Source organism: Nymphalis io, chromosome 18 (genome assembly GCF_905147045.1).
Source record: "Nymphalis io chromosome 18, ilAglIoxx1.1, whole genome shotgun sequence".
NCBI classification, from domain to species: Eukaryota; Metazoa; Arthropoda; class Insecta; order Lepidoptera; family Nymphalidae; genus Nymphalis; species Nymphalis io.
The window spans coordinates 5599157-5616531 of NC_065905.1; the positions used below are offsets into that span (position 1 = coordinate 5599157).

A 17375-nucleotide genomic window follows, 5' to 3' on the forward strand; every position below is an offset into this window, starting at 1 on the left:
CCAACTTTACCGACCGAAACATCATCTAACTGACTGCTTTAGAATCGTAATTCATCGTGTGAGTATAGTTAATAAAACTAATATATTATACGCCATGAGTAAATATAGAAGATGTACAGCGAAATCAGCTTGGAGACGTTTTCGAGTTTGTATGTGCCTCGAATTCTCGCAATTATTATATTATTATTTTCCTACTAAATAGTTCAGTGAAGTATTTTTGACAGTGGAAATTTACGTCACAAAAAATACAAAATTAATATTAATGCTATAATAATATAAGATGAGAAATTTTAATGCTTTATCTACAGCCGTAGATGAATAAAGAAACGTTTGTTTATATAAAGTTTATATATTTATTATATTGAAGAGGAAAAGTTATTTCAGAGTAGACACGAGGCGTTAGATACAAAATCAGAACGAATTATCTTATAATATAAAGGTGACTCCGAAATTTCCGGAGATGGAGAAATTCATTCATTCATTCTATTAAAAATTATGTTATATATATATTTATTATAACTATTAAATATATTTATTATAATTATTACTATTAAAAATTATGTATTATATACAACATATATATAACTGTTTATTTATTCATCTGCTGACGGTGCAATACTACAAATTCAAAAACTTATCCGAACTGACTTGACAGTATATAAAATAAATTGAATTAAATAAACGGAATAAACACTTTCCTTACTTATCATATATAAGTTTTTTCACACAATTTTTAAAGGCAGACATAATATAAAAAATAACATTCAATTTCAAAGTTTAATTTTAAAATGATCAAATATAAGACAATAAAACAAATTCGGTAATAAACTCCGTTTTATAAAATCGATGAACTTAAAAATAAGTGAAAAAGAACAAAGTCAATCCAATTAAATGTTTACTTAGTGGGTAGCCTCGTATATTTTATTCTATTAAATTGTTGACAAATGTTTATCAAATTCGAAAAGAGAGCCACGTGATCATTTCAGCTGCTCGTTATGGTATTTTGTTTTCCTGCTATAATATGAACTATCAATTATCATTTACAAAACTACAATAGGCCAACTAATAATCGTTTATCTTATATTGCGTTGGAGAGAGTTGTCATAAAACAGTTTGTTTATTCGACACTTAGACAGCAACTGCTAATATGTATTACGTAATGCTGATTCGTAGACTGAGACTACTCTTCATTTCTAATGGCACGTACTCCTTCAGGGCGATACGCGCAATGCTGGTAACTCTATTGCTTAATCGGTTGATGAAACCGTGTTGTCAGATGTCAGATGGTTATCTAAACAATCGTTGCATGCTCACTCTTGCCATGTTGCATATATGCACTCTTAAAATGGTACTCATTTTACTCATGGCTCAGTGGTTAGAACACGGGAATTTTAACCGAAGACTGAATTTTCATGTACTTGTGCTTATAATTCATGCCGTGCTTGGTGCTGATGGGAAAAAATTGTGATGAGACCTGCATGCTTCAATCATTTACCAAATTTAAATAAAAATAAGCTTTTTCGCATGAGTAGCGTTTAAGATTACTGATTGATCTTAGCGTGATGTTAAATAGATTATAATAATATTTCTCAATAAGTGGGCTTTATAACGTAAAGAGAATGTTTTAAATCGAAGATCGATAAATTAACCCATCAGCTTTGTATATTAGATTTGAGTTCAAGTTGTTGGCTATATTTACATTTTATAGAATAGGAAGGCGGACGAGCATATGGGCCACAGTTGGTAAGTGGTCACCAACGCCCATAGACATTGGCATTGTAAGAAATGTTAATATGTTGTTGCTTGCATCACCAATGCGCCACCAACCTTGGGAACTAAGATGTTATATCCCTTGTGCCTGTAATTACACTGGCTCACTCATCCTTCAAACCGGAACACAACAGTACCAAGTACTGCTGTTTTGCTGTAGAATATCTGATGAGTGGGTGGTACCTACCCAGACGAGCTAAACTGAACTTACAATAATTTAAATGAAATAACTAATTATTAAAATAATATGTGTGTTGATAGCTAAGAATATTTGTAAAAGTTTTCCTTTACGTCCTGTATATATATTTTTGTTTTACATCGAATTGTTAATTACTTGTTAAAAATAAATAATGGCTGTTGAAAGGTACCGTCGTCGCAACGTTTATTTCATAAAAGTAATAAATTTAAATAAACAGTTACGTGCAAGAAGTTGAAATTCGCGTGAACGCATGGAATGAATACTCTTAACATCACATCAAAATCAACAGCACATCAAAATCAAGTTCTTTCGAAAAATAAAAGATAAATAACGAATAACGAGTTTGTAGAGATTTGTTACTTATAAAAAATAGTTACGTGCTAGAAGTTGAACTTTATGTGCACTAAACTAAGTACGTAGTTAATAGTCTATATAATTAAATTTTATCTACGTAATATGTATAACAAGTAATAATAGTAGGGGATGCTCTGCAACTTATCAACGAAGAAAATATGCTGATGCTGAGATAAATGATGAAATAAATGATTATGTTTTTCGTGGTTATAACTTCGCAATAACAAGATAGTGTACAGTTGAGTAATATTGGCAGCACGAACAAACCTTGGATGAATAATTAATGCTATTGCCTATTAAATATTCAACACATCACAATGCAAGTTTTTAATAAAAAAAAAGCCTGTTAAGTATTTTCGTTTTATTTTAAAGATATTTTTTTATTATTTATTTATTAGCATTGAGGTTAATGCATCGAATGTGCTTTCTATTGTAATTAATTCTATACAATGCTCCGACGCACCCGATGGAATATTTTGTCTTCATTGACCGTTATTGTGTAATGAGAACATGAGATGTGTTGGAGAAACAGTTTCCGCGCTGTTTTATTGTACTTTTGATAAATTAATGATTTTATTTAACAATTTGTTTTAATATATGATGATGAAATTTTGTCATAAATAATATTTTATTATTTAAAATAAAGCATTATGATATTTTTAAATTAACGCGTGAGTAGTTATAGGATACGAATCGTAATTGCATAAAGGATAATAAAATCTAATTCAATCCAGATTTAAAGAAATAATAACATAGCAAATAGTGTAACTTGTACTAAGCGATTGCTTTGAGTTGAAAATATCTCATTTTATGAGCCGTTTGAAGATATACTCAATTTTATTAGAAAGTGTTCGGAAATGTTAACATAAATGAATCTATGACAGCGAAGAAATATTTTATATAAAAGTCATTTGTTTATATTCAATATAAAACTCTAAAAAATCTATTGTATAATATTAAAATATTACAATAAATAAATTTGAATATTCTATAGATATTTCTAAGCAGTGCCTCGGAGTCATTAAGCACATGGGGCACGGGCTCAAGGCCCTCGACCTGGAGGCCTAAAAACGTTGAAACACAATGTCGATTTTTTTTACTTTCTAAGTGTGGCCAAGAGCGCTTGGCCTGAGACGATCCTGATAGCGTCATCTATTTTAAAGTAGGTCAAGGATGAACAGTTTTATAAATCGACAAACGGAGTTACACCCTTACAAGATGAACTTACTAGAGTTAAATATATTAAATAATTCATTCATATATAAGTATATTTAATAATTCAGTCATATCATAGTTTAGAGTGGACGTCTAGAAAGTTTTTGTTACTTTTTTAAGAAAAAAACTTAATCATCTTTTTATGGATAAAACCAAATTTATAGACGATTAATAAAGTTACTACTTTGTATGATCAAATAATTGATGAATGTAAAGAGTTAATTTTATTATAACGTAAAAACTAAACACAAATAAAAATATATATTACCTTAAATCCATGTTTACGGTATTTGATTAATACTAGAGACAAATATTATTTCCACTTGCAAACCCAATAAGATTCCTGTCACTAACACGTGTCCTTCCCGTCTGTTTAATTTTTGTATCACGGATGTCACTTTGAAACGTTCGTCTAAAGTATCAACTCGTATAGGGTTTTATTTGAAACATTCACTAAAGTCGATAGAAAGTCGCTAGTGTTCCGGTACTTTCATCGCTAACGTGCGCCGGCGCACTTGGATACTGAGCGAGTGACTCCAGCTCCGCTGTCATTGGTTTCTTCGTTTATCTAGCACGTTATTTGGACTTTTTCTCGGTGGATTTTTGTTGTGTTCGTATTAAATAAAGCTTAATAATGACGCGAGCTTGGCTGATATACCTAGTTTTTTATATTTATATCGTGTTATATGTTTTTTTGTTACGATTCTATTAAACTTTATTTTATCTTCATCTCAATTTCAGTCGATTTATTAATTAGAACAGGTATACAGATGTCAAAATGAATTTAACTTTATTTATATAAATCGTTGTTTATTTATAATTATAAATTTAACTATAACTTTCATTATTTTTCTATATTTTCTTCCGGATATACTTAGATATATATGTTATACTTAAAAATCGTGTGCTGCAAAATAAATAAATTCCATATTATTTTTTTAACGTTTTCAGTAAAATATTGTCTTTTATACTATGCATTTTGGTTTTGGATTTCAATTATGTTTTAATAATAATATGCAAAAAAGACGGTATGATGGAGATACTTTGTAGATTATCCGATTGTACAGTGGGATACATCACCTAACTCGTCTATATCTATATTAATTTTATTATAGTATTTATTTAATTTAACATTACGTGACACACCTAACGTTTGACGTGCGAAGCCAGGAGGTAAAATGGGTCAACGAATATAGACTCACCCTTAGACGATCCATATGTTTATAGTACACGAATGATATTCTGTTATATATTTATTATAATTTATCTCTAATACGTAAATTAAAAAAAATCTATTACATAAAAAAAATCAAAGTTATTTTTAATGTGTGTGCAGTGGTTTATCCTTATTAGTTTAAAAAAAGCGTATTCCGTTATGTACATACATTTAGTTATGTAGTTACTGGTTTCTGATTAAGTGAACGGTATCGTTGCAGTTTATTACATTGCGTTCAATAACACTCAAATTTTATTAATATTCCTTCCGACTTTGATAATATATATGTAAGAGTATTAATCCGTGAACATAAAAATATTGAAATATAGTTTTTTAAAGTAAATACGAAGTAATACGTTCACTATCGTCTGTTCCTAAGATTGGCAACTTAATGTCTGTATTAGCAAAACAGCCGACTAACATACCATGCCACCCAAATTCGGGGCGGGAACCGAACCCGATAAAACTGAGCGGAAGGCAGGTTCACTGCCAACTTTTGCCCGATTTTTAGTAGCTTGTATTCTATAAAAAAATTGGTAAATCTGTTCGCCATGAAAGTTGGCAAATATGTGTATTTTTCCATGAAGAAGGTTTTTACGCTATTAACTTTATTGTAACTCACCGCTAGATGGTGCTTCACCACATTAGTTATAACGCCAATTGCCAGCCCTAGACAGTTGGTAATATAAATACATTTGAGCACGAAGAAAATCGTCCTCAAATAATTCTACGAAAAAAGTTAATAATTATTATGAATGTCACTGTGGGTGAATAAATTATTTTATGAAATTTATGATACATATAATCCTCAAGTGTTATATCGATAAGCGCAATATCTCTAATAAATTTGTTTGAAAACTAGTATCCAATACGATTTGCGCTAAAATATTCTCCGTGCTTAGATGGAAGTCCATTTTTAATGGCGAACGATATGACTTGAGATTTATATTCTGTAGCGCCATCTAGTGGCGAATTAAACTAATTAAAAAATACGTTGTTAAGTAACAACTTTCATGGTGATCGGTGTCAATGTTTTTTTTTTATTTTATTTTTTCTAAAATAGTACATTTCTGTACATAAATAAATACAAATAAAAATAGTTACTGTGATTTAGTTTAGAATTTTTAAAGTTGTATAATTATTATTTTCAGCAATACCGCCATCTAGCGTCCAGTTTTAGAACTAATAAATAAATTAAAACTTTTCAAAGGAATACCTAGATGTCTCTACGAGCTATTAATTATTTTATAACTATCGTTTAAAACTGAACCAGGGTAGCGAAAGTGTTAGGTATTATTTCGTAGTATTAAATGATTTTTATTTTTAAAAAGTGATAAGGCAAAAACTACCTAGTCAATATTTTATACTGAGTTACGATATAGTACTTTATCTATACAAATATTGCCGTAACCGTACCGTAACAGCCTGTGAATGTCCCACTGCTGGGCTAAAGGCCTCCTCTCCTCTTTTTTTGAGGAGAAGGTTTGGAGCTTATTCTACCACGCTGCTCCAATGCGGGTTGGTAGAATACACATGTGGCAGAATTTCAGAGAAATTAGACACATGCAGGTTTCCTCACGGTGTTTTCCTTCACCGTAAAGCACGAGATGAATTATAATCACAAATTAAGCATATGAAAATTCAGTGGTGCTTGCCCGGTTTGAACCCACGATCATCGGTTAAGATTCACGCTTTCTTACCACTGGGCCATCTCGGCATCACAAATATTGCAGTTTAGTTTATATTAAAGTAATTAATATTATCTTGTTACGCTAATCATTGGCATCACTTCTCATGAAATTAAGAAATTCCGATGGAACTTTGTGACACAATAAAATTGTTTATATTATGACATTTTTTCCAAAAATATAGCCTAAAGCTAAATATCTAGCTAAATGCGAAGTATTTCTGAAAGTGATGACGATAGAACTTAATTTAAATGCAAATTTTAAATGTTGTATATGACTTATTGTAAAGATTATTATATGATTGTTATCAAAAAATACCGAAGTCTAAGCCAAGACTGGTTCAATCCGAGGAAAACCTTAAGAGAAGAGAAGGGCAGTCCAGAAGTGGGACACTTACTAATTTTACGATATAATTATTCCTTAAATAAAATAATATTTTTGTCTCACTATATTTTGCTATTTTTTTTCAGTAGGCGGATATACTTGGTTACGTTACGGCGCTACCAATGAACCTTGTTACTTTCGTCTAATTTAAAAAAATTGAATACTTCTTGGCTCTATTGTTTTTTACTGCCAATAACTTTTAATAAATATATATTTTTATTATTTTACAGCCAAAACGTTTTGAAAATTAAAATTGAAATGAAACAAACTGTTTGTGATTGTATTTTAACTTTGCAATCATTTGCAAGTCTGATAAAATTAATAATAATAAATTAATTACGCATGGAATCGATTCCGTAACGCAATATCCGTGTTTTTTTCGGTAATAGAGCAAACTATTTTATTTATAAATGTACCTAATGTCAAATTCGTTTAGATAAGATGAATTCTCGTAATCGAGAAATCGAGAGAAAGATCGATAATCTCAAAATGGAGTCAATCTTGTGTTACGTAAATCATAATGCTCGTCTCGATTTTTTTACAAGAATACATTTTACATACGTGGTGGAATTTTGATCTTAAATTACTATTCCTAAAATACGATGTCGATCGTATTGGTGCCAGACAATTACTGATAATGCTAGTTCCTTACTTGCGACTCGTTCATTTTTATTTAAGCGTAATAAAATATTTGAAAAAAAAAATGTGGCCTTACATTTTTTTTTTACCTGTAAAACAATTGAATTCTACATATTCTGTATGGAAATAACAAATGCGAACTCAACGCGCTTACGTACGAGCGTTGCGTTCGAGGATTGTTATATTTAGTTTAAATATATTCTTTATGTAGACTTTACTGGTGGTAGAGCTTTGTGCAAGCTCGTCTGAGCAGGTACCACCCACTCATCAGATATTCTACCGCAAAACAGCAGTACTTGATATTATTGTGTTCCGGTTTGAAGAGTGAGTGAGCCCAAGGTTGGTGGCGCATTGGTGATGTAAGCATAGTTAACATTTCTTACAACGCCAATGTCTATGAGCGTTGGTGACCACTTACCATCAGGTGGACCATATGCTCGTCCGCCTTCCTATTCTATAAAAAATATATATATAAAAATTATATTTATTGCAATTATAACGTATAATTCATATGTATATACAATGATACATATACATGATGCTTCGATCGCGGAAGTTAAATGTACCAGTTAGTTCGTTTACAATGCTTCATGTTTGTCTCGTCTTTAACAGATAAGTGTTTGTTAAACCATTCGAACGTGGCAATTGGTAGTCTCTTTAAAATCAAAATTTCGCAACAATCATAAGATGCAATTTCTAACGTTGAAAAACGAAGGTTTCCTTAAAATTTCAAGTCTCTCTTAAGGTTTATAAAAATCACTCAGAACATTGCCATATATATATATATTTATATAAATTAGCAACATTTAACCTAATTTGATGGAAAATTTATGAGGAATATGTATTACTAGATATTGTTTTATTACTCATTGTTTTTATTTAATTTTATTCTTTGCTTTTATATAATTATAATTATATAATCTAAAATATGTTGATTTACAAGTACTAGCACACACATATGCATACACATATTACTCGTGTTTGTGTGTGTATAAAATGCCGTTGAAAGTGCAATAAACTTCAACTAGAAACTTTATTTACAATTAATCATGAAAACGTGCTGCAAAAACTTTAATGTAATTTACATACGTTGAATGAAAACATAATTGATTTTTGTGTAATATGTAGAAAATAATCTAATATCTAATATCTGTTTGTAAATAATTATAATTTATTTTTTACTTAATATAAAAGTAATAAACAAATAAACAATAAATGATCTTTACATAAGATCCGATTGGCTAGAATACTAATATAGAATAGAAGATGGGATAGAATAATTGTATAGAATAGAAGATTGGATAGAACCAATGGCTAGAAGCGGTAAGACTTAACCGTAGATTACGGTTTCGAAGACGAAAGCAGCACTGAGTTTCGATAAGTTCAATTTGTCTTGTCAATTTGTTAGTCGGTGAAGGAACATCGCGAAGAAGCCTGCATGTGTCGGATGACGACGCTCCAATCTTGGTAGATTTATTACAAACTAATGGCGTTTACAATTATTGGGTGACATGTTCATAATATTAATAACAATTTTGTCGTATGTATCTTAACAATATTTTCTCAGTTGCCCGAGCCATTATTTATTTACCGCATACATCCTGGATGAACGAGACAATTTTAATATATATATTGTTTGTATCTCCATAGACGTGTTGCCCGTGCCTTTGGTGTATCTTATTTTAAATTTACACTATTGTTATTTTAATATACCGCATGTATATTAGCAGGCAGCATCACAATCTATATTTCAGGACTAAATATTTTTAACGTAATGAAATTCAGATACGAGTTATTATTCCATTAACTCGGAATGTGTCCTTGAAGACTTCCTTATAATATAGTAAACAATTATGTTACTAGTTAGGTTTAAATATTGTCATCTCTTAAGACTTTTTATAAGCGTTAAATTTTTTCGTAATGTCATTGTTATTCTAAGAAAATCTCTGACTTTAGTAAAAGTCCCGCGTGATCGTGAAACGCACAAGATGCAAATATGTCGTGTAATTATGTAATATTTTTTCCGTCACTCGATTTAAACATTTATTCGTACTTCACAAGGTGAAATTATTGTAGATATGTATGATTCCGTCGGCAATTTAGTAGTTGCTTAGTATTCGTATATGATTTACTCGAATAGAGAATATTATAACTGTTTATTTGGTGATAGGGCTTTGTGCAAGCCCGTTTGTGTAGGTACCATCCACCCATCATACATCCAACCGGAGCACAGCAATACCTAGTATTACTGTGTTCCGGTTGGATGAGTGAGCCAGTGCTTTTACAGGAACTAGGGACATAACATCTTAGTTTCCTCGGTTGGCTACGCATTATTATACTTATATACGCGGTTATTATACTTATAGTGCCAATGTCTATGGGCGGTGGTGATTACTTACCATTAGATGAACCATTTGCCACTACGCAAATTAAAGATTTTATTCATTCCGGTTTACTAGTTAGGATGTTTTCATCTCACACTAATAATCGGGCACAAACACACAAACACGCTCGCATACAAACACAATCGTCACTAAAGTTTCGATTTGCGTGTGGGTTGCGTGTTCACGTCCCGCTGTGTCGTAATATTTGTTATGATTTGAAAAGTCATTAATAAACATATACATTTAATTTCACCACACCAAATAAGCCAGTTACTTGCACACATGTCGTCTAAAATATCCAAAAACTGTTTCAATAACGGTTTATAGAACCTTTTACTTTAAGTAAAAAAGCGATTCATAATTTCCGTTAAGCACTCACTCGATTAAACAAAAACTAGAATAAACAGTTAATGTATTTGTAACAAACCTTATCGTCTTACTCTTCGCGTTGGATCAGTAATCTCAACACGGATTACGTAAATAATATGTAATTACGAAATACACTCGAGGCGTTGAGAAATTTTATAATTCCCTCCAATTTTCCTTGTTAGGTTTTAATATTCATTTGTATGTATGCGGAAGAAGGGGTATGAGAGTGAATTATGTTGTAGTTTGGTCATTTATAATTAATTTTATTTAAATAATATCTCTTTCGCATTGTTTATTTATATATCGCAATTAACAAACAAACAGTTATGATGTAAAAATTAATTACCAAATTGACAAGACATTGGTGTTTTGAACGAGATAAAAAATATCTTTATTTCAGACAGAGTTTTAATCTAGAAAAAAAATAATTTACTTTTTAAAATTTAAAGGATTTCTTGTTTTTAGCAGTAATAATTAAAAAGGAGGTAGCTCGTAGATTTTTTCAATGAAAGATTGGGGTTTGGATTTTGGGGTTTGAAACTTGGAAACGTAATTGCCAACTTCGTAGATAGTACCATTTAGTTTAAAAAAATCGCTGTGTACATTTAAATAAAACGAAACGGTGATAAATGAAAATCTATTCCGAAAAATAATGGTGTTGAAGTTAGACCTTTTTTTTTTCTTTCTATTTATTCTAATTGGAAATAGAACGTCGCGGGCGTAACTAGGAACTTATACACAAGTTACGATGTCGTGTCGTGTAAATCAACTTTGCGCATTGTGAAAACTAACGATGCAGCTCTATGCGACGTCTATGCTGAGCTACATGCTTCATAATTTTTTTTTTGTAATGCCTAACTGAAAAACTTAACCAATATATTATATTCAAATATTTATTATTATTCAATTAGGATCTGCGCTCCGCAGTTTAAATTTGTGGTATTGACGTGACAAGCATAATTTTCATGTTCTTCAAAATTATAATCAGTGTAAAAATATGATTAATGAAAATAAAAATAAAATGGCAACCCTATTTCAATCGCTATCTCGAAGATTCTGTAATCTCAGTGTTATAAATCTTAAATTAATTTTTATTAAATATTTTGTTTTCTCACGCGTTCACTTCTAGTTAATTTGATTTAAATTACATTGTTACGATGAAAGCTAATTAAATATATCTTTCAATTTGCGTGAAATATGTTCTGTGTTATAATTAAGAAAAGTCTTCACAGTGGAATAAACTAGAGAATGCTACAAACATTATTTATTTGTACAAAAATATATTTAAAAATATATGAAAAGTGGTTTGGTCGATAAGAGCGATATTTCATGAAGATCCATCCCGTATATAATGTTCAATATTAGTTTATTATATGTATAATTATTAATATTTATACAAAAACAATTTACTTATACAATACTGGTTCTATAATAATTACTGTATATCTTTAAAAAAAATGTATTTCATGCAAGTAGACTTTCAAAACTAGGCGAAAACTAGTACTAGGTTTAACGGTATATATGTCCTGCAGCGCCATGTAGTCGCAAGTTACATCCAAGTGGATAGCATAAACCTTCTCCATGCAATAAATACATACATATATGTATATACGTTTGGTCAAACGTTATCGAAGTATGTTAATCTCAAACACCAGACAAACTAACATAAGTAGGAATGGACTTTTAGTTAAGACAATAACTAATAAATATTTCATAATATAATTTTAATCTAAGTATGTCATTGCTTATTTAAATAATATATATTTTTCATATTCCATACAAACATGAAGATGAACTCTCAGCATAATAATCTTATAACTTTTAGTACGCAACCGTAACATTATTCGCTGCTCTAATTATTATTTAATTACATACGGTTGCATTGTCTTGTGATATAACACCTGTGTCAGAAATTGATGTACAACGTGATGTATATAAAAAATTTAATGGCGTTAACATTTTAATCGCAAGATTTATTTTGGATACAATAATGTTGAGTCACGTGATTATGATCCGATATTGTTATATAATGTGATATTATTATATTGCCTAGGTACGTATTAGATGGGCATATAGGTCACCATCAGGGAAGTGGTCACCACTGCCACTAGACAGTGGCACAGTAAGTAATATTAACCATTCCTTACATCGCCAATGCGCCACTAAAACTTGGTAACTAAGATGTTATGTCTCTTGGGTCTGTAGTTTCACTAGTTCATTGACCCATTAAATCAGAACACAACAATATGAAGTATTGCTGTTTGGCGGTAGAATTTGTGATGAGCAAGTAGTACATAACCAGACGGGCTCGCGTAAAGCTCTACCACTAAGTAAACTCATGTCCATATGAACCGCTCGTGATAGATAATAATAATAATAATAATAATATCGTGGGACATTTTTCACACACGGCCATCTGATCCCAAATTAAGATTGTACAGAGCTTGTACGATGGAAACCAGACAACTGATATACTACATATACTACTTTTCTTTTGTAAATACATACTTATATAGATAATTACACCCAGACTCAAGACAAACAGACATGTTCATGCACACAAATGTCTGTCCTGGGTGGGAATCGAACCCACAACCTTCGGCGTGAAAGGCAAGTATCTACCAACCACGCCAACCGGCTCGTCATTATAGATACATTAACAATAACACGGCGTCATAAATGTATAATTATACGTTTAACCTAAAACTTTACGTAATATAGGATAGAGGATGTACTGTTTTTAGAATTTATAGATTTCCTTGAGGCTATTGTATCTTAAATGTTATACGAGTAAGTGATCCGCCTCGTTAATGTCAATCAAAATCCAAGTATATAAGTAGTATACTTACAAGCATCTACCGCCGGTTCGGAATATATATTGTATATATTTTATTGTCCTATAATAGTGTGATATTTACAATATATTCATTCATGTACAGAGCCAGCGGTTGTTGTTATTTTTGTATTTAAATAAAACTGGTTAATAGCTGTATCGCTATTACATCTATTCTAATATTAACAATGCGAAAGTAACTCTGTCTGCCTGTTACGCTATACGTCTAAACCACTGAACCGATTTCAATGAAACATGGTATGAAACAATCATGACTTTCAAGGAAGGACATCATAGGCTACTTTTTTTTATAGAATAGAAAGGTGGACGAGCATATAGACCACCTTATGGTAAGTGGTCACCAACACCCTTAGACATTGGCATTGTAAGAAATGTCAACCATCGCTTACATATCCAATGCGCCACCAACCTTGGGAACTAAGATTTTATGTCCCTTGTGCCTGTAATTACACTGGCTCACTCACCCTTCAAACTGGAACACAACAATATCAAGTACTGCTGTTTTGCGATAGAATATCTGATAAGTGGGTGGTACCTACCCAGACGAGCTTGCACAAAGCCCTACCACCAGATACTTTTATATACTTAACATCTGTTCCCCCAAAACGCAAGCCAAAACGCGTGCAAAAAACTAGTTTTCATATATAGAAGAAATATATAAAGTATGTGGACGTTAATAAAAAAAATTGGACATTTTTTTTTAAATATACGATTCGTTAATTGTGATTACTTTCAGGGGAATCCGCTTAGTAGTGAACGAATAAAGCTCGTGTCTATCAATCGATCGACCAATGAAATCCTTTTGTGGCTCTTCTGTTTATGTGAAGTTTAATGATTTATCGTATACCGATGTTATAAAAAATGCTCGAAACTGAAAGTTTTTTATTTTTGTTTTAAATTAATGAGTTAATCTGCTATCATTTATCATGAATCTCATGACCTTTGACCCTCTTAATGTTTATCGCTCATTGAAATCTTTATTTTTATGCATAAAATAAAGAATGAAAATAAATGCGTAAAAATGAAGATTTCTATATTATTATTCTTTTCAACAATACTTTGAATGTAAACGCTATAAGGGGTACAGCAATAGTACAAATTTTTCTTATAGAGCTTACTCAGTGTTTTGAAAATCATGCAAAGTAAGAGTTAGCGAGATTCAGTTAGTTTTTAATCGCGTCAGAGTGAGACGAATAGAAAATGTTAACAGGTAATTCTAAAATGTACTTTACGGACAATGTTTATTTACCATCGAAAGTGAAACGTAATCTGTGAAGTCACACTAAGCATGTTGTACACTTATGTAATGCTTTTGTGTTCTTATATACACAATATTACATATCTTTGTAAACACTTCTGTAAATATTTTTATCCGTGTAAAAATATTTGAATTATTAATCAATTAAGTAAATGTTATTTTATTTATATTTCTTGACAACAATGTTAAAGCCTACTTAGAATATCCACTTCCTTTTCCCGCCATGCTGATCAAACCGTAACCAGATGCGCGGTAGACATTATAGTGCACAAGTAGTTGCGCAAACAAAGGGCAGTAATCCGACACTACCGGATAGAGAGTTAAGACGGAAAACCAAAGGCTTTACGTGGTTTTATGACCTGGAAGTTTGTATACCGATAACTTCCATACTCCGTTACTTTTTTATGCCTTTTAAAGCTAACCGCATGACCAAATATATTAAAATACGTGTAATATAAAGAGAAAGTTAATTAATATTTAGATTAAATAGAGATTTTTTTCTCCTCAAAAGGGAGAGGAGGCCTTAGCTCAGCAGTGGGATATTAACAGGCTGTTACAGTTACAGTACAGTTACAGAGATTTTTTTTGTAGACTGAAAACAGAAGTCAGTACACCGCAGAAGTCATCCGGCATCAGGAGGACTACAGGTAAGGTACAGGATCTAAGATGTTTTTCTCTTCTTCCTTGCCTTATTGGGGCCATCTCCAAACACAAAAATAAGGCTAAAACTTTCAGTTTCAAGCATTTTTTATAACATTGGTATGTCTCCCCGTTTTTTGGCTTTTGGGTTTGGTTTGATTTTGGGTTGCGTGGAGTCATTCATTCCATGTATACCCTTTATCTAATACGAGCAAAGATAGAATTACGTGATTAGAATTACGGTTGTCGATTCTGTGACAAGCAGGTGTTTTCTGCCTTTATTTTTATCCGGTATTTCGAAAGCCTCGTAACGATGTAATCTCCATTTCGTCACAAAACGTACGTATATACCCAAACCATTGCTCATTCAAGTCTAAATAATCTTGTCAACAGAAGCTGGAGCTTGTCAACAGAAGCTTGGAGGAGTCTCTGATGTGATCTGCGAAATTTGTCAGGTTTCGTTACGCCTTCTGCCCGTCTTAGTATCCTAATTTAATTCGTAGGTAGTTTCTGTTCGTGAGTTTTCTTGGTCATCCAGCATTTACCAGTACAGCTGCTGGATGGCCATGTTAACTAGTCTCACAGCCGTATAGTCTTTGTCCTTAACTCGTATAGCCAAATTGTACCTGACAAACTTCTCTATTTCAGCTATGTGACCCATTTTTACATCTATATAGGCGTCATCAGTTAACATTGTTCCGTGGTACTTAAATTATCTTAGGTTATGATCGCAGTTCATGTATTCTGCCTTATCATTTATTCTGTCTATCATAGATATGATGCTTAACAATAGAATATTTTAACCGAGAGATGAGTGAGTCAGCATGAAGCCGTATCATTAGGTAAACATATATATATGTTTATATATATATATATATATATACTTTTTATTAGATCTCTATATTAAAATGACATAAGTAAAGATAGCTGTCAACATACTAAAGTTAACCTTTTTCACCAACATTACATAAACTAATTTAAAATGACTGCATTTCATTGCATTGTAAACATAATATTTATGGTGACAATAAATGAATTCACCTGATTACGAAATATCTTAATTACTTTCTGACAACTATTATTGGTTAGGTTAGCTTATGTAGAAACATCGGAAATGCTGAGACAAATTCAACTGTGTGCCAATGACTATAGTTTGATTAAAGGATTCTTATATCACATCTGTTAGATTAAAGATACTAAGATCTTCGTCATCAGACAGTATTATGGTCTCGTGGTATGTAATTTACAATTTATATGATACTTAAGAGTGTGTATGGTTATCTAACGATTTTGATGTTTGTGTTTGTGAATAAGGGTTCCATCGGACTGGCCTAAATAGCCAGTCGGCTTTTCCTCCCCGACAAGCATTCTTGCTGTGTCCTATTTTTTAGGCCCGAAGGCCCAGGGTCACACTGACCCAGTGGTCGTTATCCATATCTTTGTGGTCTGTTGTCTTCTCCAGTTGGTTGTCAAATCCTGTTGTGGTCGTAGTCCTATCGTCAGACCTCAAAATCGTCATCCACGATGCCCGCGCCGGGGCAGATGGTCGGCGAGATGAGGAGCTCACGGGGTAGAGGAGGTTTCTTATAACCGATTTAGTTTATTACCATTGTATTTTCAGATGTCCCTAATAATTCGGTCTTGTGCCTTTAATTATACACATATATACAAAAAGCGTATTGTTAGTATTCGTTAGATTCGTCCATACAGAATATATAAATTTAATTATTTTTTATTTTCGCTCAATAGTCGATGATGCAATTTAGGTTTATAAAGGAGTAACTACTGAGTTAATTGGTGATTCTTCTCGTCGAATTACATTCCGAACTTGGTAGCATTACATATAAATAAAATATTTAGAATGATCACTTAGAAGTGATTGTAAGAATCAAGTTGAATAAAGTACATTTTGATTTAATTATGCATATCTTAATAACATTATATTGTGTAACTATCACAATTAGTTCGTTTAGATTCTAAACAAGAGTTTCAAAAATTCGTATTATTCTCATATCATGTAGTAACGTAATCTAGTGACGTATTAATTTAGAAATTTCTTTTACAAATTTAATTAATAATAATTTTTCGAATATATTCATAAGCCATAGATCATTATTTAATATTATAATGTTACCGATCGAGTGTCTATTCTACGATATCGTAATCGTAACAGCCTGTGAATGTCCCACTGCTGGGCTAAAGGCCTCCTCTCCTCTTTTTGAGGAGAAGGTTTGGAGCTTATTCCACCACGCTGCTCCAATGCGGGTTGGTGGAATACACATGTGGCAGAATTTCAGTGAAATTAGACACATGCAGGTTTCCTCACGATGTTTTCCTTCACCGTAAAGCACGAGATGAATTATAATCACAAATTAAGCACATGAAAATTCAGTGGTGCTTGCCCGG

At 31.8% G+C, this 17375-nt stretch overlaps 2 protein-coding genes across 4 annotated transcripts in view; one reads left to right on the top strand and one right to left on the bottom strand.

Moving 5' to 3' along the window:
• LOC126775286 (flotillin-2) overlaps positions 1 to 17375 on the top strand; it is a 246230-nt gene that overhangs the window by 127251 nt on the left and 101604 nt on the right. The window lies entirely within an intron of this gene.
• LOC126775303 (uncharacterized) overlaps positions 1 to 17375 on the bottom strand; it is a 28680-nt gene that overhangs the window by 10901 nt on the left and 404 nt on the right. Inside the window, exon 1 of one of the 2 annotated variants that reach the window (XM_050497137.1) lies at positions 3807 to 4049. The exons of the other annotated variant lie outside the window; for it this stretch is intronic. The gene's annotated coding sequence lies outside the window, so the exon portion shown is untranslated. Of the gene's footprint in view, positions 1 to 3806; positions 4050 to 17375 lie in introns of those variants that run through there. 2 annotated transcript variants of the gene reach the window in all.